We start from the raw sequence: 25,939 nt of genomic DNA, 5'->3' as shown, positions 1-25,939 counted from the left end.
CAAAATTCTTGAAAAAGTAATGTATTCAAGAGTAGCTTCACATATTTGCAAAAATGAAGTAATTACAAAATGTCAGTTTGCTTTTCAGAAAGGTTTTCCAACAGAAAATGCTGTATATGCTTCCACTGATCAAATATTAAATGCATTGAATAACCGAACATCACCCATTGGGATAATTTGTGACCTCTCAAATGCTTTTGAATGTGTAAATCATGAAAGTCTTCTAGATAAGCTTAAGTATTGTGGCATGAGTGATAAAGTGCACAAATAGTTTAGTTCATATTTAACTGGAAGAACACAGAAGGTTGAAATTAACAGTAGGTACAGATAGTCTGCAAAAATAAGCTGAGCCCTCTAATTGGGGAAGTATCAAGAATGGTGTCCCACAAGGTTCAATCTCAGGTTCCATATTGTTCTTAATATATATTAATGACTTCCCACTCCATATTCATGAAGATGCAACTCCAGTTGTTTTTGTTGGTGATACAAGTACAGTAATCACATACAACAAACAAGAATCACCTGTGGAAATTGTAAATAATGTCTTTCAGAAAATTATTAAGCAGTTCTCTGCAAATGGACTGTTGCTAAATGTTGAGAAAACACAGTATATGCAGTTCTGTTGAGTAAATGACATAACACCATTGATAAATATAGACTATGAACAGAACTCTGCTGCTAAGGTAGAATATTCAAAATTTCTGGGTGTGTGCATGCTTTCATATGGCAACATATTTTGGAGTATTCATCATTAAGAGGAAAAGTATTCATTGCTCAAAAGCGTGTAATCAGAATAATAGCTGGAGTCCACGTTGCAGACATTTATTTAAGGAACTAGGGATATCACAGTACCTTTGCAATACATATATTCACTTATGAAATTTGTTTTAATAACCCATACCAGTTCAAAAATAACAGCGAAGTGCATAGCTACAGCACTAGAAGAAAGAATGATCTTCACTATTCCTGGTTAAATCTGACTTTGACACAGGAAGAGGTGAATTATGCTGCCACAAAAATATTTGGTCATTTTCAAAATAGCATTAAAAGTCTGACAGATAGCCAACCAACATTTAAAGAGTAATTAAAAGAATTTCTGAATGACAACTCCTTCTACTCTAGATGATTTTTAGACGTGATGTAGTAACTGTAGAAAAATTAATTATTTTGTGTAAATAAGACTTATGTTAAAGTGACACATTCCACATCATTACGAAATGTTATATTTGTGATCTATGGAACAAGCATTAATTTTACAAGTTGCGACATAGTTGAGAATACAAACAGTGATCCAGGTACTGTCAAATATTTTTTATTCCACTCTTTCGTCACAATAAAAAGTCCTTTGATGATGACCAGTTTCAGTCAGTAATGACCATCTTCAGGTCTAAAATATAAAAAATATGCACCTAGTGGGCAGTGTATATTTCAAAACAATCTTTCATAGGTAATTTATAATTTACTATCAGCAGTGTATTATGTACATTTTATTTTCGATCATAAATTCACCAAGAAAGTGCCAAAACCTATTATATTTCCTTTAAATGATTTTATATGCTACTTTATTCGTTTTTTGTTTTATCGCAACTGGTTTCTATAGCACTTACCAAAATATAAAAGTCTGCTACATGTATTTTACCTAATGTATTTTCATCTTATTATGGTATTTTACCTACTGTATTTTCATCATACTATGGTTCTTACGTAAATGAAGAATACATCCAAGCCCACAGTAGCGACATCTGTGACGCATATCGGCAAACGTATTTCTGGCAGCTACTGCACTTCAGTATGCATTGTACAGACTGTGTGGAGATGTGGCGTATCTTACATCATACTTAAGTTATACGTGACAATGCTTTGCTGAGTGTATTTATATGTTTCGATGATGCCAGTACGGCTTTATCACATTAGGACATGGTGTAAAGCAGGTACGCTTTACCTTATTTTATCTGTACATTCCCAGTATGTATGAGAGTATGAAATACTGTATTGTTTTGAAAGATACACAGCCCACTAGGTGTATATTTTTTGCATTGTAGATCCAAAGATGGTTATTACCGACTGAAAGTAGTCATCATCAAACAACTTTATATTGTGATCAAAGGCTGAAAAAAAACATATGACAAGTATTAATGTATGTATGTATGCATGTATTTGGTGTGTACAGTGATAAATGCTGAGAGGTTAAACGAGCAATGCATAATTACTTTACACAATATCAAACTAACTTGTTCCAACAATATACAAACATAATGACATAATATGTTGAGTTCAACCAAGTAAAGCAGCGCATTTTCTCACACACACACACACACACACACACACACACACACACACACACACACACACACACACACACATATATATATATATATATATATATACACTCCTGGAAATGGAAAAAAGAACACATTGACACCGGTGTGTCAGACCCACCATACTTGCTCCGGACACTGCGAGAGGGCTGTACAAGCAATGATCACACGCACGGCACAGCGGACACACCAGGAACCGCGGTGTTGGCCGTCGAATGGCGCTAGCTGCGCAGCATTTGTGCACCGCCGCCGTCAGTGTCAGCCAGTTTGCCGTGGCATACGGGGCTCCATCGCAGTCTTTAACACTGGTAGCATGCCGCGACAGCGTGGACGTGAACCGTATGTGCAGTTGACGGACTTTGAGCGAGGGCGTATAGTGGGCATGCGGGAGGCCGGGTGGACGTACCGCCGAATTGCTCAACACGTGGGGCGTGAGGTCTCCACAGTACATCGATGTTGTCGCCAGTGGTCGGCGGAAGGTGCACGTGCCCATCGACCTGGGACCGGACCGCAGCGACGCACGGATGCACGCCAAGACCGTAGGATCCTACGCAGTGCCGTAGGGGACCGCACCGCCACTTCCCAGCAAATTAGGGACACTGTTGCTCCTGGGGTATCGGCGAGGACCATTCGCAACCGTCTCCATGAAGCTGGGCTACGGTCCCGCACACCGTTAGGCCGTCTTCCGCTCACGCCCCAACATCGTGCAGCCCGCCTCCAGTGGTGTCGCGACAGGCGTGAATGGAGGGACGAATGGAGACGTGTCGTCTTCAGCGATGAGAATCGCTTCTGCCTTGGTGCCAATGATGGTCGTATGCGTGTTTGGCGCCGTGCAGGTGAGCGCCACAATCAGGACTGCATACGACCAAGGCACACAGGGCCAACACCCGGCATCATGGCGTGGGGAGCGATCTCCTACACTGGCCGTACACCACTGGTGATCGTCGAGGGGACACTGAATAGTGCACGGTACATCCAAACCGTCATCGAACCCATCGTTCTACCATTCCTAGACCGGCAAGGGAACTTGCTGTTCCAACAGGACAATGCACGTCCGCATGTATCCCGTGCCACCCAACGTGCTCTAGAAGGTGTAAGTCAACTACCCTGGCCAGCAAGGATCTGTCCCCCATTGAGCATGTTTGGGACTGGATGAAGCGTCGTCTCACGCGGTCTGCACGTCCAGCACGAACGCTGGTCCAACTGAGGCGCCAGGTGGAAATGGCATGGCAAGCCGTTCCACAGGACTACATCCAGCATCTCTACGATCGTCTCCATGGGAGAATAGCAGCCTGCATTGCTGCGAAAGGTGGATATACACTGTACTAGTGCCGACATTGTGCATGCTCTGTTGCCTGTGTCTATGTGCCTGTGGTTCTGTCAGTGTGATCATGTGATGTATCTGACCCCAGGAATGTGTCAATAAAGTTTCCCCTTCCTGGGACAATGAATTCACGGTGTTCTTATTTCAATTTCCAGGAGTGTATATATATATATGGTGTTTGGAAATTCCCATTAAAAACTTCTAGGACTTGTACCATGGAGTGAGTACATAACATTTTGAACAGGAACTCATGTTCATAACATAACAAAACATCAATTTATCACTTAAGAACATTTGTTTGTATTAACACTTAAACATTACATTCTGTATGTAGAATATCCTCAGTTCTTTTTTGTTATGGAATAATGTAAACATGTAAAGCTTAAGTGTGAATAGAAACAAATGTACTTAAGTGATAAATGGATATTCCATTACGTGTACTTTCGAATTGTTACCTAATAACTGTACTGTGTCACACCTAATTCAATTCCTGACACAAAAATGAATGAGTTAAACATCTGAATTGAAACCTTCATAGAAACAAAATAACACATTTCTAGATATGTGTTCCTATTCAAAATATTATATACTTACTCCCCTCTACAGGTCCTAGAGGCTTGTAATAGGAATTTCCAAGCAATGTGTACATGACTAACGGATTTGCTTGTATTAAGCTGACAAATCCTATGTCTTTGTAAAACGATCATTGGGCGAATAAATTACTAATAAAAATCAAATTTCCATATGTCCTATGGCACATTTGAGGAACATCTTGCAAAACAATAACAATGAGCATCATGCCCACTGACAGCAGACGTACAGACAATAGCTACTCAACAGACTTCTACTGTAGAAGTCAGAACTAGTTGTGAACGCTGCACTTCTGGGATCAATGTCACAAAGCAAAAAACGAACTCGAGTGGTGAAAATAAACATTCAGTGATGGATGTAGGACCTTATTTAGTGTGTGTTGGATGTTGTGTATCCAACACAAACAGAAACCATCCTATGGCATATCGAAAACTGCTATAAAAAGGCAATGATTTTATGAAAACAGATAATCAATGTTATCAATGGAGAAAGAAATAAAATAACAGTGGAAATGCATTCAGTAGCTGCTGTAAAACAGTCTGATATATTTAAAGTTTTTACATAAAAATGTCATACATGCTTAAATTACTCACTTCATGACGTCAAACCAAAGAATTAAAGGAAATGTTGACATTTCACTGAATGATAATTAAATTAATTCCAGCCTGCCTGACTGACCACACAGTCTAAGACGCTGCTTCCTGAGCGGGAAGGTGTGCTGGTCTCTGCCACGAATCTGTCCTGTTTATTAGTGTCAAGGTCCAGTGTGCTGCCCAGCCTTTGGACGGTTTTTCAAGTGGTTCCCCATCTGTCACAGCAAATGCGGGCTGGTTCCCCTTAATCCGCCTTAGTTACACTATGTCGGCGTTTGCTGCACAAACACTGTCACCATGTACACATACACCATAATTACTCTACCTTGCGAACATTTGGTGTTACAGTCTTCTGGTATGAGACGTTCCTGGGCGCGGGGGGAGGGGGGGGGGTCGCCACTGGGGGCCAAACCACACAATAACCCTGGATTCCACAGTGGGACGAAACATCTCTGTCGTTTCTAGGTTCCCAGTTCAACACACAATACAATACACCCACAAATTAATTCCGAAAATGAAATAATAAGGATTAGATGGTGACCAAAAAAGTAGGAATCACTGGATCAGAACGAATTAGGCAACTAGTTTGAATTTTAACATTTAAATCAACATGTGAAGCAGTATGTTTGTCCTCCTCTTCGGTACTGCAACTGTTTACAATTGGATCAAACAAGGTTCCAATGCTGTGGATAATCTTCATAGCACAACTGTATAGGTATGAACTTCTACAAGCAGTTTACCTCAGAGGAAGAACTATGTTGCCTTCATTGCCACAGAAAAAAACTCTCAGCTGACAGTAAATCTTCTGAAATTCGATTTCCAGTAGAAAGTAGAATTCCTCCATTCATTCACTTAGATTAGATCAGATTCAGTTTATGTTCCATAGACCCAAACAGGAGATGGATCTCCTGGGTATGGAACAAGTCAGAAAGCATAACAGAAAAAACATATAACTTCTGAATACCATTCTGACTACCCTTATCATTTGTCAGGAGATTGTCAAAATGTCTGAACACATTAACATAAACTGAAAGTGCTCGTTTTTACAGAATTAATACAATGGCGGAATGAAGCACAGTTATGCACTTTTAGTTAATTTATCATGCAGGAAATACCTAATTTAACTGTTGTGACAAAGTGCTGTGAAAACTAAAATATAACACACATTTTAACTTAAGCTTGTCTATTAAGATATTCATCTATAGAGCAGAAGGAGTTGCCTACCAAAAAGTCTTTCAAACTCTGTTTAAAATGAGCTTTATCTGAAACTAAGTTTTTAATGAGTACTGGCACTTTATTGAAAATGAGTGTTGCCAAATATTGGACCTCTTTTTAGACCAAGGTAAGTGGTTTTAGTTCTTTATGTAGATTTTTCTCATTCCTACTACTGATAGTATGAATTTAGCTATAGGTTGGGAATAGAGATATAAAGTATTATTTGCAACAAATTTCATTAAGGAATAAATATATTGAAGAGCAGTGGTTAGAATACCCAGCTCCTTGAACAGGTTTCTATAGGATGGTCTTGAACTTACACCACAAATGAGTACTCTAAAAACTGCTGCTCAGTTTGACTAGTTACCCCAGATTGATCTCATGTGACATAATACTCTAAAAGTAAGCAAGTATCTGACATCATATGCATTGCAAATACAGACTTGCTTAGGTGCTTCAGCAATTCTGTGGTATGTCCTTCCCAACTGAATTTCTGATGGAGTTATAGCCCCAGAAATTTAACACTGTCAACCGATTCGATCTGCTTGTCTTCAAATGTTATGCACTTGCTGGAAGGAAATCTCTTACAGATTCTCAACTACATATAGTGGATCTTTTAAAAATTTAATGACAGTGAATTAGATTTAAACCATTTATTAATGCCAGTGAAAATTTGATTAGCAGCCATTTCTAAATCTGTGCTTGACTTGCTATTTATTGCAAAATTTGTATCATCTGCAAACAAAACAATTTTAGCATCTGGCAACTTAACAGATGAGAGGTCATTAATGTACACTAAATGCAATGCAACTACACTGTAAGATAGAAATTATGTGAAACATTATCATAAAATATTTTGCAGTGTAATAAGAGAAGCCGTGCATATATATACACTTAACTTTTTCAATTCAAACAGCTATTAAATGTTGGATAAGGTACATGTATGATCTATGAATATGCTTCATAAGAGCACAAAAAGGCAATATGATGTTTACCATTCTTGCAGTATTATGTAATCATAATTTACACCATCATATTTTTTTGTAAAAAAGATACAAATGTGCACTACATCATCATACTCTGCTTAGGACTTGACAACAATTAATCTAGTTTTAAAAAGTTTGTAGTTTTTGTAGCTTCTTTATGACCATAGTTTACAATTGCAGCTTTTTTTAATAAAAGGCGTAAATTTGAAAATTAAAAGATATTTACAGTTTATGACTTCATGATGTAAAATTTGTTGTATGAAAATGTACTTCTTTAACCTAATAAATGTTAATTTATACTATAAGAACATTTATTGAGGAGACAGTTGTGCACAGAACTTTGAATTTTGCAGCCTGTTTTACTGTTACATGTAAATTTTCTACTATCAGCACTGATTACAGTAACGATTTACACGTTCAGGTGTCAACCTGCCAGATACTCAGCTATATCACAATAACACTTCTGAAGTAAGTAGGTATGAACAGGTCTCTTAAATGCTAAAATACCTTTGATCATTTTGATATCACAACACAGTTCGTTATACTACTTTTTCCTTCTTGGAGTGGTTCATTTTGTTTCTGTGTTGTATTTGAATACTAGACATGTATATCCTGATTTATTCTTGTGTAATGGGAGTGAATACCCTGGTTTCTAATCACTAGCTGCCTACCCTCATTTAAGATTTTCCTAAAAAAGTATTACTTGCAAATATGTGAATAACGTAATGGAAGGAACTAAAGATTCTTGAATAAAGGCTTGCATGATATTCAGGGAGGTGCCCTTTTCATGGCTCATATAATCTTGTTTTGGGCTATGAAACCAATTTTGTTAGCACTCGAGTCTCTCAGAAGATTACACTGTACCATAATAGAAGTTCTGCTTCGCCAAAGTACACATTTTTTTATGGTTTTCCGTAAAGTGCAGCTTGAAAGAATTTTTATGCAGTAACAGATGGTGTTCAGTTTATTGGTTATATGTTTTACATGTTAGCCCCATTCCAGATCCTCCTGGATCCCTATTCCAAGAAAGGTTGCAGCATTTATGTTTTCCAAATTCGTGGTGAGGAACTCTACAGGTGGGGCTAATAGATGCTTATTTTTTACTGTGTTTAGATTCACAGTAACAGTTTTTTGGATATTTACTATTAGATTATTTGCAGAAAATCAGTTTGTAATGTGTGAAGTGCGTATTTTGATTTCATTCTGCAACTCTTATTTAGTCGTTCCTTTAGCTAACGATCTGTATCATCAGCAAATTTAATGTACTTGTGATGTTGGCTACTTTGTTCCAGGTCATTTATGTAGAGGAAAACAAAACTGCTATCAGAACAGAAACTTGTGATACACCATACTTAATTATAATTATATTTCGAAATTCAAAAGAGGATGACAGTAATCTGGGCTGTGATCGAATACAAAACTGGCAAAAAGTGATAATTATCAACAATTATTTTCTTTTAACAGAATACAACAGACTCTAATATTGAAGAGAGCTGTAGCTGTTCAGTTTAATGAGTCTTTTAATAACATTGCAAAACAGGTGATTCAATGGATCTCTGCAAATAGGCCTATGTGTACTCTGAAAAATTTAAAAAGAATTCTACTCTTAAGTCCATACTCCTTGAAAAGGTAACACAGAGATGGAACAGATATAAATGAGATGCCCTGCTAAACCCACTGCACAAAACAGGTAGTTGGAATTGTGGAAAGGGGCAAAAATGAGCGGCTGTCAGTTACACTCAAACACATATAACTTTATTTATTTGACCAAACATTACAATACAAATTCTTGGCCGAATACGCCACACTATCTTATGCCTTATGGGCACAACCACTTTAATTTAAAAAAAACCGGCTAAAAGCATATTTAGAAAGCAGAAGGCCTCACGTTAAGTAAGTTCTATAATTTGGTTGAAGACCCAAAAATCTAACACTTGAAAAGCAACAATCTTAATTTAAATACTGCCTAAGTCCGATGATTTAAGACTCAAGGTAAAATTAAATAAAAAAAAACACAAGGCAGAAGGCCTTATCTTCAATTAGGCTGAAGGCCCCAAACAGACTGATGCTCGAAAGAGAAAGATCCTTAATTTAAAGCAGTTGAAGACCCCATGACTTAAAACTTAAGGTAAAATAAATTTATACAACGAAGCCTTATCTTAAATTAGGATGAAGGCCCCAAATTATCTAACACTTGACAAGCAAGGAACTTTAATTTTAAAATGGCTGAGGGCCCTTGACTTAAAACACAATTAAAATAGTTTTTATTATGCAGAAGGACCAAGGCTTTATCTTTAAACTATATATTAATCAGGCTGAAGGCCCAAACAATCTAACATTTGAAAAGAAAGGAACTTTAATTTTAAAGTGGCTGAAGGCTCATGACTTAAATCATCACTAAAAACAATTCAACTTTAATTCAAAACTATTGGCTATGAGCTATACAAATACACACAACAGAAAATAAGAAAAGGCAGTGCAGCTAACGACGCTCAGAAGTTTTGGGGTCAGCCAGCACTTGAAATAAATAACACTCACTTAGGTGAGACAGGCAGTCGACCCAACCAGTCTCGTTCCGACGACAGCCCAACCAACAGACAGTCAACGGACCCACCGACAAGGTAACTTGCGCTCCACTCGACCAGCACACAACTGGGAGTTCAACGAAAGCGTAAAAGGCATGGACACGCACAACAAAGCATACATTAAGCTGTCGAACTACACACACTGTTGGACAGCGTGTAGGGAAGCAGCCTACTCACGCTGTGATAAATTCACATCAGTCTTTCAATTGTGTGCCAGCCAGTCCGCTGTAACTAGCTCTGACGTCATAAATGTTGCGCAATACTTTTAAAATAAAATAAATAACCTAAAATGTTTCTAGCATGTCAGGAGTAATAGTAAATTAATATGTGTTGAATATCAGTTCGATAACTTTAACCATTTTCGAAATTTGGACGTTTTTCTGTAAAAATCATTGGCGCAACAGAAAAGAGCTAGAGACTTGAAAATTTATATTTAGATTCCTTTTTCATAATAATTTAATAGAAACAGTTTTCTGGATCTCACAAATTAAGATTTTAGTTGAAATTCATTATTTTCTGGTTTTTGTCTTAAAACTTAAGGAAGCAAGATAGATTAAGTAGGCTAATAAATAAGGCTAGGATGTTTATATTTAAGTAGAATGGAGATCCGCTATAACCATAAAGATGTGAGAAGTTTCATTTGAATAACTATAAAACTATAGCGATAGCGTATCTCCAAAGGGCCAGTTCAGAGCTCGTCTACTGCGTGCAGTGTAATTAAAATAATTCTCTCGCCCAAAAGATTTAACTTAGCCACGTCAAACTTTTATTAAGATTACTTACCTGTGTGTTGAATGCACATTTAAATTGAAAGCTTCATCGGCCATCAGCAAAAGAAGCTATGATTTATTCAATAACTTAATGTGGGGCAATACTAGCCCAGCGGCTAGTCGGGAGAGCCGATTTGATCAGGCGTTCCCTTAGCCGTCCGCACCGCGGCTTTATATATAAGAACGCTGCGCGAGGAAGCAAGGCCCCAGTTCTCTCCAGACGCTGAATAACACGCCATCTGTGTCGGGAGTCGCGTCGCGTCGGTATCATTGCTACAAACAGCCTCGGATGCCGTATTAAGTTACTCGGGATACGCGTAACCATGAAATCATTTTCGAGTGAAGTGTTAATTCTGGGATGATTTTAATTATCTAGCTTCAGTTTGCGTACTGTCGTATTTTCACGTGCCGCCGCGAGACAAAAATTCTACCATTACTTAGCGTGGCGTTTGATGAACATTATCATCAATTTATGGCGAGCATTCATTTCAACATTTAATTTGGACATTTATAGTTGCATCAGCGCATTAGACTCTGAACTGCTCTGTTAGTTAGGTTGTGTGGATTCTTTTGTTTTCATCTGTGACTCTCAGAATACAGAACGTTTTTTCACGACCGTTTTTGATTATGAATCCTAGACAATCTCCTAATTCCTCAGAGCTATAAGTTGCAGCTATAAGTGTGTTTCTCAGATGAAGTGGGCACTAGGAATTCTAATTGCATAGCACGCCATCTGTGTCGGGAGTCGCGTCGCGTCGGTATCATTGCTACAAACAGCCTCGGATGCCGTATTAAGTTACTCGGGATAAGCGTAACCATGAAGTGTTTCTACATTCAAACATATATACAACAGTAAATTTTCTACCCGCCGCCCCACATATGGTGCATTGGCCGGGAAATGTTTCTACATTCAAATTATATAACAGCAACAATATTTTCCAACCCGCCGCCCCACGAGCGACAACATGGTGAGGAAAAGTCGCTGCCTAAATTTACGTCAACGGCCAGGGCAGGTAACCGGAATGTTAACGGCCACAATGCAGAAAATTCCGCTGGTGCACCTAAATTGCAAATAACCAAATACAGTTAGACTCCACCGGACAATAGCTAAACCTTTGCCAACTCGAACACACACGTTCTTGCTCGGAGGAAAGTCCCAACAGCCAACAACGAGAACCAAATGGCACAATGTGAACAGTCTTGACTTGCTGGTAAATTAAACCCAAACTCAACTTTCGTATCCAGGATTAGTGAGCCACTGATCTCATAGTTATGGGAACGGCCCCACACACTCTGACACTGTGTAGAGACTGCCAGCAGGCCCGGCCAAACTATACCCCCCGGTGATTTCCTCGCTGCTCCACGCCAACCGACTGACTCCACACATCAGCACAGAGACAGCACTAAAATAACTGAGGAGTGAACGTCACAAGCTACGCACAGTTTCACGAACACTTGCACGAAGGACTAGACAATACTAACGGCAGCGACTGTGCAATGACGAATCACGAGTCGGCACACGCAGGCGACCCATAAGCGATCGCCGGCCACCATACACGTCGTCCGACAAGACGACCGACCAACGAACAACCAAGGTGGTCTGCTCTCAAGTGATATCTATCGGCAACCATCGGTCGAGTCATGGCTGTCTGGTCCTCACTGCAGCCACATCCTGACTGAACTCCTGCCATGTCCTAAGTCAAACACTGCCACGTCCGAACCGCACTGCTACCGCCTTCCAACTCACTGGCAGATCAGAACAAACTCCGAACACACTAAAACTGGGAAGTAATAGCAGTCAGCAAACATAATACACCTGGACTTATGTCGATAAGCGCCACTGCTGCCCCTCACGGGCAGACAAGACGGCAACTCAGTGACACCAGTAATTGAAATTAACATAACGAGGTGGTAGTACAGTAAAAACACGATGTCAAATGAGATATGACATGAACACGAGCCACACACGGCTCAATAAGGTCACTCAAAAACAAATACTCATTTGAGTTGGACGACATTCTAGAGTATGTATTTTTGAAAGCTTCTGAATGTGTCATATAACCACTTATAACGTATGAGTAGTTGACAAATACTTCTCAGGTGGGACTTCCTTCATTAGATTATAATCATCTGAAATAAAACCACTATTCAAAAAGGCAGACATATAAACATAGTCCAGTTTCCCAACTTATTCTTATACGAAATGTAAGAGTTATTATACTACTTAAAAGCTGCATTAAAAGAAAACTATTATTTTAAGAAATTATCATGAGTTTAGCAAATACAACATGCATTGATGTCTAAATGTATTACAAGCCCATGAGATGATCTAGGGAATCCTTGTGAACACCCTGAGATTCTGGCAAAGAAGTGGGGGTGATATTCGAGACAAGAACTCAGCAAGAGTTAACCTCTGTCTTCTCAGTTCTCCAATTCCTACCTACATGTGATGCCACTATTAAGTTAAACATCTCAGTCATCTCAGTGGAAGGTTTGGTAACCAACCACAGACAGGATTTGGAGATCAGTGGGAGGTAATCAACAATGAAATGTTTCCAATGAGAACACCATGGCTGTGGTAAATTCTAAATTATCTTGAGATTCAAGTCAACCAGTCAGATATTCAGTGGTAGAGGGCGGCATGGAGGGAGGGAGGTACAGGAATGACAGAAGTCACGGGGCCAACACTATAGTGTAAATTATCCCTGCATGTTCTAAGAAAGGTTGCAACAAAGAATGTAAATAGACTACTTCAGAGAAGAAAACTTGCCATAGTAGAAAGAGAAATGAGTACATATGACCACTGGAGGGGAAGTAGCCATTTTGTGACCCAAAGGAGGAACATCATGTACTTTTCAGGGAGTGGTGACCAAACCAGGGATGGTGTTGTGATAGTCATTCCTAGAAATCTGAACAACTGTGTTCTAGATTATGAAGCCATTAATCACAGGATCTTCTCTGTCAAACTGAATGTAAGCTCAACATCATTCAGATCTCTGCCCCTATGGCTGTAACATCAGATGAGGAGATAGAGCCCGCATCTCATGGTCGTGCGGTAGCGTTCTCGCTTCCCACGCCCGGGTTCCCGGGCTCGATTCCCGGCGGGGTCAGGGATTTTCTCTGCCTCGTGATGGCTGGGTGTTGTGTGCTGTCCTTAGGTTAGTTAGGTTTAAGTAGTTCTAAGTTCTAGGGGACTTATGACCACAGCAGTTGAGTCCCATAGTGCTCAGAGCCATTTGAACCATTTTGAGGAGATAGAGGAGTTCTATGAAAGACTGGAACAAGTCCTTAATAACGCCACTAACGTAGAATAGGCAATGATTCTAGCAGACCTCAGTCCTAAAATTAGAGATAGCGCCTAGAACATGCACTTACAATATTTGGTAGGATTTAATGGTCTAGATGAGAGAAATGAACGAGACAGGTAGTTAGTGAATTTCTGTGTGAATAACGACATGACTATCAGTAACATTATGCTGCACCATAACCCAAGATGACTGTACATGTGGCTATCACTTGGTGGTAGATTTAGAAATCAGAGTCACTTAATGTGACTACGTAGGCTTTCCCGGCGTAATAAGTCTTGAAAGTCTCTTCGGGTTTGCTGCCGGATCCTAAAATCAACTTGACTCGATATTTCGGCGATCCAACTGTTCGCCATCTTCAGGAAATGCTGCTTCTGCTGATGAGTCCCGCTGAAACCTGCACCAGTTCTCAGCGGGACTCATCAGCAGAAGCAGAATTTCCTGAAGATGGCGAACAGTTGGATCGCCGAAATATCGAGTCAAGTTGATTTTAGGATCCGGCAGCAAACCCGAAGAGACTTTCAAGAGTCACTTAACCTTAAAGGAAAGATGTGTAAGTCCTTTTCTGGAGCTGACTGTGGAAGAATCACAAGTTGCGTCGGTGGAAATGCGGATTAAGCTCAAATCTACAAAAAAAAAGTGGAGAAAGAGAGCAAGACTCCCAAACTAGGAAGTTCTTTGGGAATCTGGTGTGTGCAAGACCAAAACTCCACAACTCCAGTGTTGATAATGTAGCCCCAGCTACATTGTCATGATCATTATCATCATTATCAGAAGTCATGGTACTCATTGCTAAGCATCATGACCTCATGAACCAAGCATCGCCATCCTGGGCAGTCATCAGCTTTTCTAAGAGCCTGCAAAAGAGGTAGACAAGAGACCTTGCTGATATGATCTGTCCATCTGTTCGCTACTCTTTCCCTCCCCCCACTCCACCTTGTACCACAGATCTTTCCTACAATGTTTACTTTTTCTAAAACAACAAAACTTTGTCGTTGACATGAGAAGAAAGGTGGCTGGCAATAATAAGTTGTTCAATAATGGACACATCAGTTCTTTTTTCAGTTCATTTCCTGCACATCAACCTGCACCAGCACCAAAGCTCAAATACATCAATACACTGCTTGTCTCTGTCCTTGAGAGTCCATGTTTTGAAAAATTGAAAAGCTAGTGTTTTAACAAGTAGGATCTTTGTGCTGTTTATCACTTTTTCGAACCAACAGCTCAATTCATGGAATCAATATGAGAAACAAGAATAATCTTCACAAGGATTTAAAGTCACTTACTCTTGTACAGAAAGGTGTGCATTATCCAGGAACACACATTTTCAATAACTTGCCAGCAGCCGTAAAAAGCTTAACAATCAATGAAATTCAGTTTGAGAGAAGCCTAAAGAATTTATTGGTGGCCAGCTCCTTCTAGTCCATTGATGAATATCTCAGTAGAACCAAGTGATCTGTGTGTGTGTGTTTGTGTGTGTGTGTGTGTGTGTGTGTGTGTGTGTGTGTGTGTGTGTGTGTGTATAAGTACAATATAACTTCTGCACAATTTCAGTGCAGTAATGTGTTCATTGTAAATAAGTGTGTGTAAATACAATCTAACTTTTGCACCATTTCAGTGCAATATGTGTTCATTGTAAATAAGTATTATAGTAGTTCTATTACATGTTTATTACCTTATAAATTAAAAAAAAGCTTTTTTATTTTAAATTCAATGCATTAGTGTTAGTAAAATGATTCTTTCATGTAGTGTTCATTAAAAAATGACGATCATTCCACTTGTTACCTGTGGAAGGTACATTAGCTTATTTGTTTCAGCTGTAAATATTTGTCATGTATTATTGTTTTTGTGACATGTTCTACATCCTGGAGGACCTCCTCACTACGGATCAATTGGAATGAAAGTAAATGTAATCTAATCTGATCTATCATTTCTCTGTTACATCAGATCTTGGTGAGATGCTTCAAAGCCACTTTCCCTAGCGTGATGTGCCTTCTTATCTCATCCTTCTTATCTTATCATCACAAGGGGTTGTATGAATAAAAACGAGAACATTCTCCAGAGTTAATACTCAGAGCAAAAGCACATTCTCAAGGAAAGTTCTCAATGAGTTGTATGAATAAAATGGAGAATATACTTTATACTCAGAAGTTAGGGGAAAGTTCTCCGGTTGGCATGAATAAAGCGAGTCTGAGAATATACTTCACATGAGTATGATCTCAGTGTGGGTTGAAGGATTGGGGAAGTTGCTCAAAGCAAAGAATATTTTCCGGCTTCCTATGAATAAAACCCGAGAAGTTTCTCACAAGTGGAGAACATTCTCTGTTTTTATGAATGAGCTCCTTAGCATACTTCGAGCTGTGTAAGTTGTGTTGTGGTTAAGTGTTACCGAGTGTGAAAATGGCGGAATTTATGTTTCTTGAAAGGCAAAAAACGATATATGAAGTACGCAGGAACACAGAAGAAAGGAACTGTAGAAATTTATATAGATTTAACAGCGAAAACATTATTCGGCTGGCGAATCTCTTTCTTCCGGAAAATCACGAAAGAAGAGGAGGCGCCCTTTCCAATGAATGCAAAATGAAATCATTTTCGCGCTATTTAGCCGCTCCAGTCTTTCAGATTGGTGTAGGAGAAGACTTGGGAATACACCAGACTACAGTATCACTAACATTTTCATATGTTCTGCAACAGGTTAACAGAAAAGCACTGTTGTGGATCCGATTTCGAGACACGTTAACGAACTAGAAACAGCTAAAGTTAAATGGCAATCGAGACTTAAGTTTCCATGTGCAGTAGGAGCCCTAGACTGCACTCACATACCTATAATGAAACCTTCTGCACATGGAGACGAATATGTTAATCGAAAGGGCTTTCCATCTATCAATGTGCAGGCGACATGTGATAATGGTAAAATGTTTATGAGTGTTGGTGCTTCATGGCCTTGGTCTGTAGATGACGCTAGGATATGGAGGAACTCAGGTGTGTATCGTATATTGCGAGAGAACCAGTGCAACGCCATAATTTTAGGAGATGAAGGATATATCATTGCACCGTGTTTAATGACACTGTTTCAAAATCCCGAAACACCTGATGAGAGGGCGTACAACAGACTTCACTCTAAGGGAAGGGTGATAATCGAATGGTGCTTTGGACAGGTAAAAAGGCGTTTCCCAAATCTGCAAAATAAAATAAGGCTTCCCCAAACAAAAATCTCCGGTGTGATAATAGCCTGTTTTGTTTTGGACAATGTAGCAAAACATTTAGGGGATGATTTTGAGGCACCTAGTGTTGATGGCAACGATCTTCCAGTACTGGGAGAAAAGGAAGCTGCAAACATACGTGTACATGGAACAAATAGAAGACGGGAAATTGTTAATGTGATACGTCAACTGTAGTGTATGGGAGTCTGTCAAAACATTGCACAATTAAACCCAATTTGTGTATTTTTTGTAAGTACAATAATTTTCCCTGATGAAAATAAAACACAATGCTCTGATGTTACATAATAAAATGCTATCTAGTGTTTTTCTTCATTCTGTGTTATCGATTTTACTTTCAACAAAAATTGTTTAACATGTAACTATTCAAAATGGAACAGAATTTTCAGATACTACAGTAAATAGCTTTGGACACAACAGGTAAACTTAAATTGCTGAAACCTTAATGCCATTTTTGTACTGTAACTGCAGCAGATTGATGGCGACAATTTTTGCTTTACTTTACAAAAAATTGTTTCAAGGATGTGGTGAAAGTATTTGCCAGGTGCTACAGTAAATAAGTGTACAAACTGTCTAACTTGCTCCATGTCAAATAGAAACAAGTTACACTTTTTGCTTTACTTTACCTAAAATTGTTTCAGGGATTTGTTGAAGGTATTTGTCAGCTGCTATGGTAAATAAGTGCACAAATGTCTAACCTGTACCATTTAAAACAGAAACAAGTTACTCTTTTTGCCTTACCAAAAATTGTTTCAAGGATGTGGTGAACCTATTGGCCTGACACAACGATAAATAAGTGCATACACTTTTTAACATTTCAAGTAGGATTATGTTACTCTCATTGTTTCATTGAAAAGAAATTTGTACTGAATAATTTTTGTAAGGGGATATGGAATTTGGTAAATGAGGAATGTAAATGAACATTCACTTAAAAAACATGTTTTTGTTGATAAAAATCGGTGCTGTAATACGACACTACACAGCTTGTTCTATTGTTTATCTTCACACATCAATTTCCGATGCTTTCTTTTCAGTACGTCTATCTGGTATAATAGCACCAGCCTTTGCATCTCTGAATTGGACAAATTAACTGTCTCATCGGTTTCCACATTCAATCTCCGCCGTTTTGACACTCTCTCATGCCCCAAAACAGGCGATTGAACAGGTACGACGACTTCGGGGCCCAGGGGATCCGTATGGTCAGCTGCAACAATTTGTGGTAGCTGCAAAATTGATTCTGGTTTGTAGAATGTACAGTCTGTATCAGTTACCTCCGAACTCTCTGGTAAAGAGATGATAGAGGTGGAACCACCTACTGCACAAGCTCCTAATAAAAAAATAAAAATAAAAAAAAAAAAGTAATAGTAGCGTGTGTCAAGAATCTGTTTCCAGTTAGTATATATAGCAAGCAGGTTTATGCAGAAACGTGGGAAGGGTGTGTCCAATTTCATGCATAATACACTATGATATTTTTACAGAAAAGTTTTCATATATTAGACGAATTTTACCAAACATTGTTTCATTTTCACAGTTGTGATGGGTTTATTACATAGACTTCTGATCAGCGCTATCATGTGTGGTGAGACACTGAAGCCTGTGGCACATATAACAACTTTTGCTAGACAACACTGTCAATTGCGATTTCTCGATTATTTGTCGTATGTTGAGAATCTGTTTATGAGTTCCTTTTGCTTCAACAAAACCTGCTTGTTTTGTGGATATGTGAGGCTGAGAATATGGGTTCAAACACTGCTTTAAGATGTAGAGCAAGATTTTGCTTGCTTCTTATATCAGAGCAATAGTTCAGTAGTTGTATTACTTCCTGATTAACCCTTTCTTGTGTAAGGTGATGAAGAGAGACGCTGACCAGTCTTCTGGCCACTCCCTAGTTTCCCATATTCTTTTACACACTGAATGCAGCACATCAAAATCTACCTGCCTGATTTCTTTGATCATCTCCAAAAACATACTGTCTGGACTAGTGGACTTATAATTCTTCAGATGTAGAATTATGTTCTCTATTTAGCTGTATGAGACTGCAGGTTCCAACGCAAGCTGATCAGCCACTTCAGTCTCAGTACTGGCATTAATTCCTGAATACAACTTCTCACAGTACTGTTTCCATCTCACAACAGCATCACCCAAGTCTCTGACAGGGTTAACATTCTCGTTGTCTACCATCTACATATGAGGGTTTAATTTACGTGTGATGTTCTTCAGTTTCTTGAAGAGATCACGTATATGACGGTGATTTTGATGTTGTCTCCTTTCTCTGGTTCTCTTGCATTTCTCTGCATATGTTCTTAAGACTGTCTTGATTCTGGATAATCTTCTTCAGACTGCTTCTCTATTCATTTAATTGTATTGCGAACTGTAATATACAAGGAATTCTCACTTTGTGGTCGTTCTGATGTTGGAAGAGACGAGAAAACAACTTCCTTTGTTCGATCTCGTGTTTGTGATGAATTACTTCTTGCACCTCTGAAACTATTTGACAGTGAACTGAAATTTTTAACACTAGTCCTTCACCTCATTTTATATGAGTACCAAATGTTACAGCTCAGACTGAAGATAATTTTTCCTTCTAGTGTTATGGTCATGGCGTTGGCAATTTGTTTTATACTGAGCAGAGTTATTTATGGTACAGCATTTCAGGGAGTGTATGTATTGAGATATTGTAAGCATTATACTGAGTTGTTTGGAAAAATTGCGGCATGAGGTTCCAGGGGGACCCTACACATGGTTCAAACAGTGATGTAACGATTTCTTTAACGATTTTTTTTATCCTGATACATTATCTCACGGCTGCAAAATACTAATGCGAATTCTTTACAGACGAATGGAGAAACTAGTAGAAGCCGACCTCGGGGGAGATCAGTTTGGATTCCGTAGAAATATCGGAACACATGAGGCAATACTGACCCTACGACTTACCTTAGAAGCTAGATTAATGAAAGGCAAACCTACATTTCTAGCATTTGTAGACTCAGAGAAAGCTTTTGATAATGTTGACTGGAATACTCTCTTTCAAATTCTGAAGGTAGCATGGGGTAAACTGCAGGGAGCGAAAGGCTATTTGCAATTTGTACAGAAACAAGATGGCAGTTATAAGAGTCGAGGGTCATTAAAGGGCAGTGGTTGGGAAGGGAGTGAGACAGGGTTGTAGCCTCTCCCCAATGTTATTCAATCTGTATATTGAGCAAGCAGCGAAGGAAACAAAAGAAAAATTCGGAGTAGGTGTTAAAATCCATGTAGAAGAAATAAAAACTTTGAGGTTTGCCAATGACATTGTAATTCTGTCAGAGACGGCAAAGAACTTGGAAGAGCAGTTGAACGGAATGGATAGTGTCTTGAAAGGAGGATATAAGAAGAACATCAACAAAAGCAAAACGAGGATAATGCTGAGGGAATTAGATTAGGAAATGACGCACTGAAAGTAGTGAAGGAGTTTTGCTATTTGTGGAGCAAAATAACTGATGATGGTCGAAGTAGAGAGGATATAAAATGTAGACTGGCAGTGGGAAGGAAAGTGTTTCTGAAGAAGAGAAATTTGTTAACATAGAGTGTAGATTTAAGTGTCAGGAAGTCGTTTCTGAAAGTATTTGTATGGAGTGTAGCCATGTATGGAAGTGAAACATGGACGATAAATAGTTTAGACAAGAAGAGAATAGAAGCTTTCGAAATGTGGTGCTACAGAAGAATGCTGAAGATTAGATGGGTAGATCACATAACTAATGAGGAGGTGCTGAATAGGATTGGGGAGAAGAGAAGTTTGTGGCACTACTTGACTAGAAGGAAGGATCGGTTGGTAGGACATGTTCTGAGGCATCAAGGGTAAAAATCGTAGAAGGAGACCAAGAGATGAATACACTAAGCAGATTCAGAAGGATGTAGGTTGCAGCAGGTACTGGGAGATGAAAAAGCTTGCACAGGATAGAGTAGCATGGAGAGCTGCATCAAATCAGTCTCAGAACTGAAGACCACAACAACAACAACGTTATCCCAACATATTATGCTGGATCACATTACTGAGTGAAAATAGTTGAAAAATGCTGACTTTGAGAGACTGCAGTCGCCAATATAGGAGACCATTTCTAAGGGAACTTTTGCTGATGATAATCGTTGTAGTATCGTGCGCCCCTGGTAGCTTAGTGGTCTATCCTAAGGGCTCAGGTTCGATTCCCGGGTGGGTCGGAGATTTTCTCCACTCAGGGACTGGGTGTTGTGTTGCCCTGATCATCATCATTTCATCCCCATCGACGCGCAAGTCACCGAAGTGTCGTCAACTCGAAAGACTTTCACCTGGTAATCGGTCTACCTGACAGGAGGCCCTAGTCACACGACATTTACATGTTACTTTTATTTTAGTATCGACAGAACATAATGTTCCTAGCTTATATTTATTACTTTGTCATTATGCTCAATGGGTACTTGTTCTGGGTCCTTGTGGTTTGTGTGGAAATGGGTGAAACTAGTCTTTCCTCGATTAATTGAATGGGAGTTGGTTGTGAACCAGGGCAGATCTTCCTCAACGTATCTTTGCGGGCAGACTCCAGTTTAGTAACTGATGTATTATCTAAACAATGTTTCTGTTAGCAGGAAACATTGTGAAACAAGATTTTGTGCAGATGGACAGTGACAGATGAGTCACATGTGGTAAGAACTGCAAAGGCCCAAGCACAAAACCATGAAGGACTCCACTCTGTATATGTCCCACTCAGAGGCCACCATATTCTCGGATATGCCATTTTTGTACCTTTAACTATCTTCTGCCTTCAGACTTTTATGATTTTAACTGTTTGTCTACAAGTCCTGTGATCCCACAATGCCAAGTCTTCTCTAAGAGTAATGGAGATCAGAGAAACACCGACATACCAGGCAACACAGACACTATCGTTTCCTCAATTGAGTGTCGCTGTTGTCAATGCGAGACAGTGCTGCAACATTGCAGATCATACCAGAAGTTGGGTGCAGAGGCGATAAGTTCTTGCAAATGATTGTCTTATTGTGGCATTAAAAATTAATTTTTATTGAATTTTGATGTTACTTTTGGTTTATACTTAGGTATGCATTTCAGTACTTTTTGACACTAACAATTACAATGCAGTTAGACAGTATCTGTTCCACTGCGTCTTATAACATGGCCTTTGCAAGTTTTTGAGCATCAGCAAAGCTATACGGCTGGTCTCTACGAATATGTCTGGGCGGGGTAATATCGACAGGCGAATATGGGGCTATGTCGACAGGTTTTCGATATTTTCTCATGCCGTAAACCTCAGACAAAAATTGTTTACACTTAAATAAGGTGTTATATCTCATTTCAGACGGCGAGGAAAAGAAAATCAAAGAGTGGTAAATGGACCAAAGAAACCCTACAAAAGTCAAGCTTAGAAAATCAGAGAGAGCACTGAACTGCACATCAAAGGAGCTGAACATAATAAACATTACATTTTATGATCGATTAACATTCAGATAAGAAACATTCCATATGAAGAAGAAATGTTTTTGTTCCTTGACAAGAACAAGAATTAGTCAAGTGTGTGACTATATTAGCATAATTATTCTGTGACAGTTTCCTGCTTGAGCTGTGGTGAATTGCCTATGGCCTTGCTGAAAAACTAAGCCTTAAGAACAGTTTCCATAATGATAACAAATTGGTTGGAAAAGGCTGTGTTCCTGGATTTAAAAAGAGAAATTGTAAAATTAGTTTAAGAAGAACATCAGCAGAAAATATCAATATAGTTATAGGTTTGAATAAAGCTGAAGTTAATTAATTTTTTTCTGACTTCAACACCCTCTTCGAAAAACATCCTGTGTACGTATTCTGACACATGTTAAGATAGTAAAACTGTCTTACTTTTTTGAAGTAGCAATTTTATTCTGCCTTTTTTTATATTACTGGTATTACTATGTAAGGGTGTCGATATTACCCAGGTACTGGGCACAATACCCACAGGGTGAAGACTTGAGCGAAGTTCGGAAGGTTTTCAATATTTTTCGATTTTTCTGGTACAGTTGTACCTTTAACATTTCTAGGTCGCACATAATGCCATGAATTTTTCAATGGGAGTGACAGATTGCAAAACAAAATGAGAACCTCTTAAGGTATTGGTATTCTCCCAGTCTCCATATCTTATGATATGCCCAAATAAAGAGCTTTCAAAGATCATAAAAGACACCAAATAGCAATTTTTTTACTGTTTAGTGTTTCTTAAACATCGTTGGTGATTTATTATATTGGTTCTTGGTGTTTTAAAAACCACTCTATCAACTTTTAATGGTATTTTTAAAGAACATCTACTGCAAAATTTACTTTTTCTGTTAACAAACACTGTCTCTATTAGTTCCTTAATTCTCATACTACATTCTGAATTTTTGTATCATGGATGGTATCTCACAACTGCACTTTCTCTGTTTGATACTATGCAAAGTGACAGTGTTGGTGCAATCTTGATTTCCGTTCCGTTCCATTGACTTACAGTGTGAATTGACCTTAGAGGAAGAGGTCAACATTGTCAAATTTCTGGGTCACAACTCCATAATAAATTCAGTTGGGAAGGACATACCACAGAAGTGCTGAAGTGCCTAAACATGTCTGCATTTCGAATGCAAATGATGTCAGATATAGTAGATATAAATTAAAAAAGTTGCATACTTCGCTTACTTTTAGTCTGTTATGTCATATGGGATGTCTGGGGTAACTTGTCAAACCGAGCAGAAGTTTTTAGAGTGCAGAAGCATGTAATATGACTCATTTGTGGTGTAAGATCAAGAACATCATATAGAAACCTGTTCAAGGAACTGCTTCTCAGTATATTTATTCCTTAATGACATTTGTTACAAACAATGTGTGTCTGTTTCCAACCAATAGCTCAATATATATTATCAATACTAGGAATAAGAACAATCTACATAAAGTCACTTACCTTCGTCCAAACAAGGGTGCAATATTTGGGAACTCACATTTTCAATAAATTTCTAGCAACCATTAAGAACTTGATTTCAGATTAATCACAATTTAAACACTGTTTGGAAGATTTTTTATAGGTAACTCCTTCTACTCTATAGATGAATATATTAACAGTAATTGTTAGTCCAGCTTGGGTAGAAATGTTCGTTAGATTTCAGTTTTGACAATACTTGGTCACAACAGTCAAGATAAGGCATTTCCTGTATGATAAATCTTTTAAAAGTGCATAACTTTCTTTCGTTTTGACAGTGCATTTATTCTGTAAATATCAGTAATTCCAGTTTACTGTAATGTACTCATATATCTTGATTATCTCCTGACAAATGATCAGGGAAGTGAGTATTATATTCAAATGATCTAGTTTATATGTTATGCTTTCTGACGTATTTCACACGCGTGAGAACCATCTCATATTTGGGTCTATGGAACGAAAATTTAATCTAACCTAACCTAATGTAAAATGACTTTGAACATAACTGTCATGGCAACCTGATGTGTATAGTGTCTTTAGCAAGTTTCCACAGACATTCTAGCTGGCATAAGTTAAGAAGTCAGGTGGTAGAGTAGGGAAAATTTTTCATTGGATGTGGGAACCTGGTTTTCAAGACTGACAGTGAACTAAAAACTCCATAAACTGCAGGCTAAATGTGTTTAGAGTCATTTGGTCAACAGCAAATGCATCGTTGAGGATGAAGCAATGTCTTTGGTGCAATGGACTAGTAGTTTTCTCATACTTTTCATCTGAGAATGTCATCAACATATCATTTTATTGTATGAAAACGTCCCTGACTCATCTCCTGTGTTCAGGGCAGCGACATTAATTCTGATAAAACATGAGAAATATATTGCCTTGTTTTACAGTGATAATTAATTATGTAAGACAAAAGACTCTTGAATTCTTGTTTGTGAGCCAAGCACTTCCCATAGTGCACTGGATGTCGACGATATGTGATGCAAGCCATGCAAGGAGTCGACTGCGGAAATATTAGCAGGTGGTGCATGATGGTGCACAAGTGGATAGTTGGTCAGGCTTCAAAATGAATTCATTCTGATAATCTTAATGATGGAAGTCTTCTTAAACTTGTGGGTGCTGTAGCATGTACGTCATCTGACAATAGTATGACATAACTCTCACAAAGGTGATACTGAGATTTTGTCGACAGGGCTACAGGCGGTGATGTCTGTAGGAGAGTTAGTGAGTCTAGTGTATCACCACTACCCGTCGTCCCCGCCCCTCTCCCTCTGAACCACCAGTCATCTGTCATTCGGTAAGCAAATAGAAAATTTTAATTTTAATAACACTGCCAGGAGCTGTGCTCCACACCTTGTAGTGTAGCAGTTAGCGTCACTGGCTTGTGTGTTGCTGATCGCCAGTTCAAAACCTATCACCAGTAAGAATTTGTTTTTTAGTATTTATCGTTTCTGGGAGATACACGAAATTCTTATGTTTGTAACTTTTACAGACTCTGGCAGATTCAGTGCTTATATAGATGGCAGCAGTCTGTGTTTAGGAATTCAGCTCCATTCTGTCTGTACACTGGTGTCAGTAATAAACTTTCTTTCAGTGCTAAGAATTGCACATCATTGTTGAGCCTACTTTCGTGTTTGGACTTGATTGTGGTTACAATATGACATTGTTTGGTGGGGATACTAGGTATTTCAAAACATCTACATTGCCATGGTTCCAACAAGGCAATGTAAAAGCCATCACCCACACCGAGTGGAACTGGAATACAAATAGTACACCATTACTAAGGTCCATGAATTCATGAGACCGTTTCCCATATGTGATCCCCATGGCAGTTCTGTAAGACAAGCACAATCTCACCACTCTATTTCGCCACGTAATAAGAGAAAATATACAGAAGTTTATGTCAACCAGATTTGTCAGACCAAGCACTCAAGAGGTAGGAGGCATTGATGACGATCTTGTATGTCAGAATGTTGAAGAAGAAGTGTGTCGATCTTCAGCACCAATCTCCCACCACCATCGGACACACCATGAAGAATGGACTCAGTCAATTCAGACTCATGCTGCAGCTGTCAAAAGACAACCCAGCA

Source organism: Schistocerca nitens, chromosome 4 (assembly GCF_023898315.1).
Source record: "Schistocerca nitens isolate TAMUIC-IGC-003100 chromosome 4, iqSchNite1.1, whole genome shotgun sequence".
Taxonomy (NCBI): Eukaryota; Metazoa; Arthropoda; class Insecta; order Orthoptera; family Acrididae; genus Schistocerca; species Schistocerca nitens.
Note: the sequence above shows the minus strand (reverse complement) of the source record.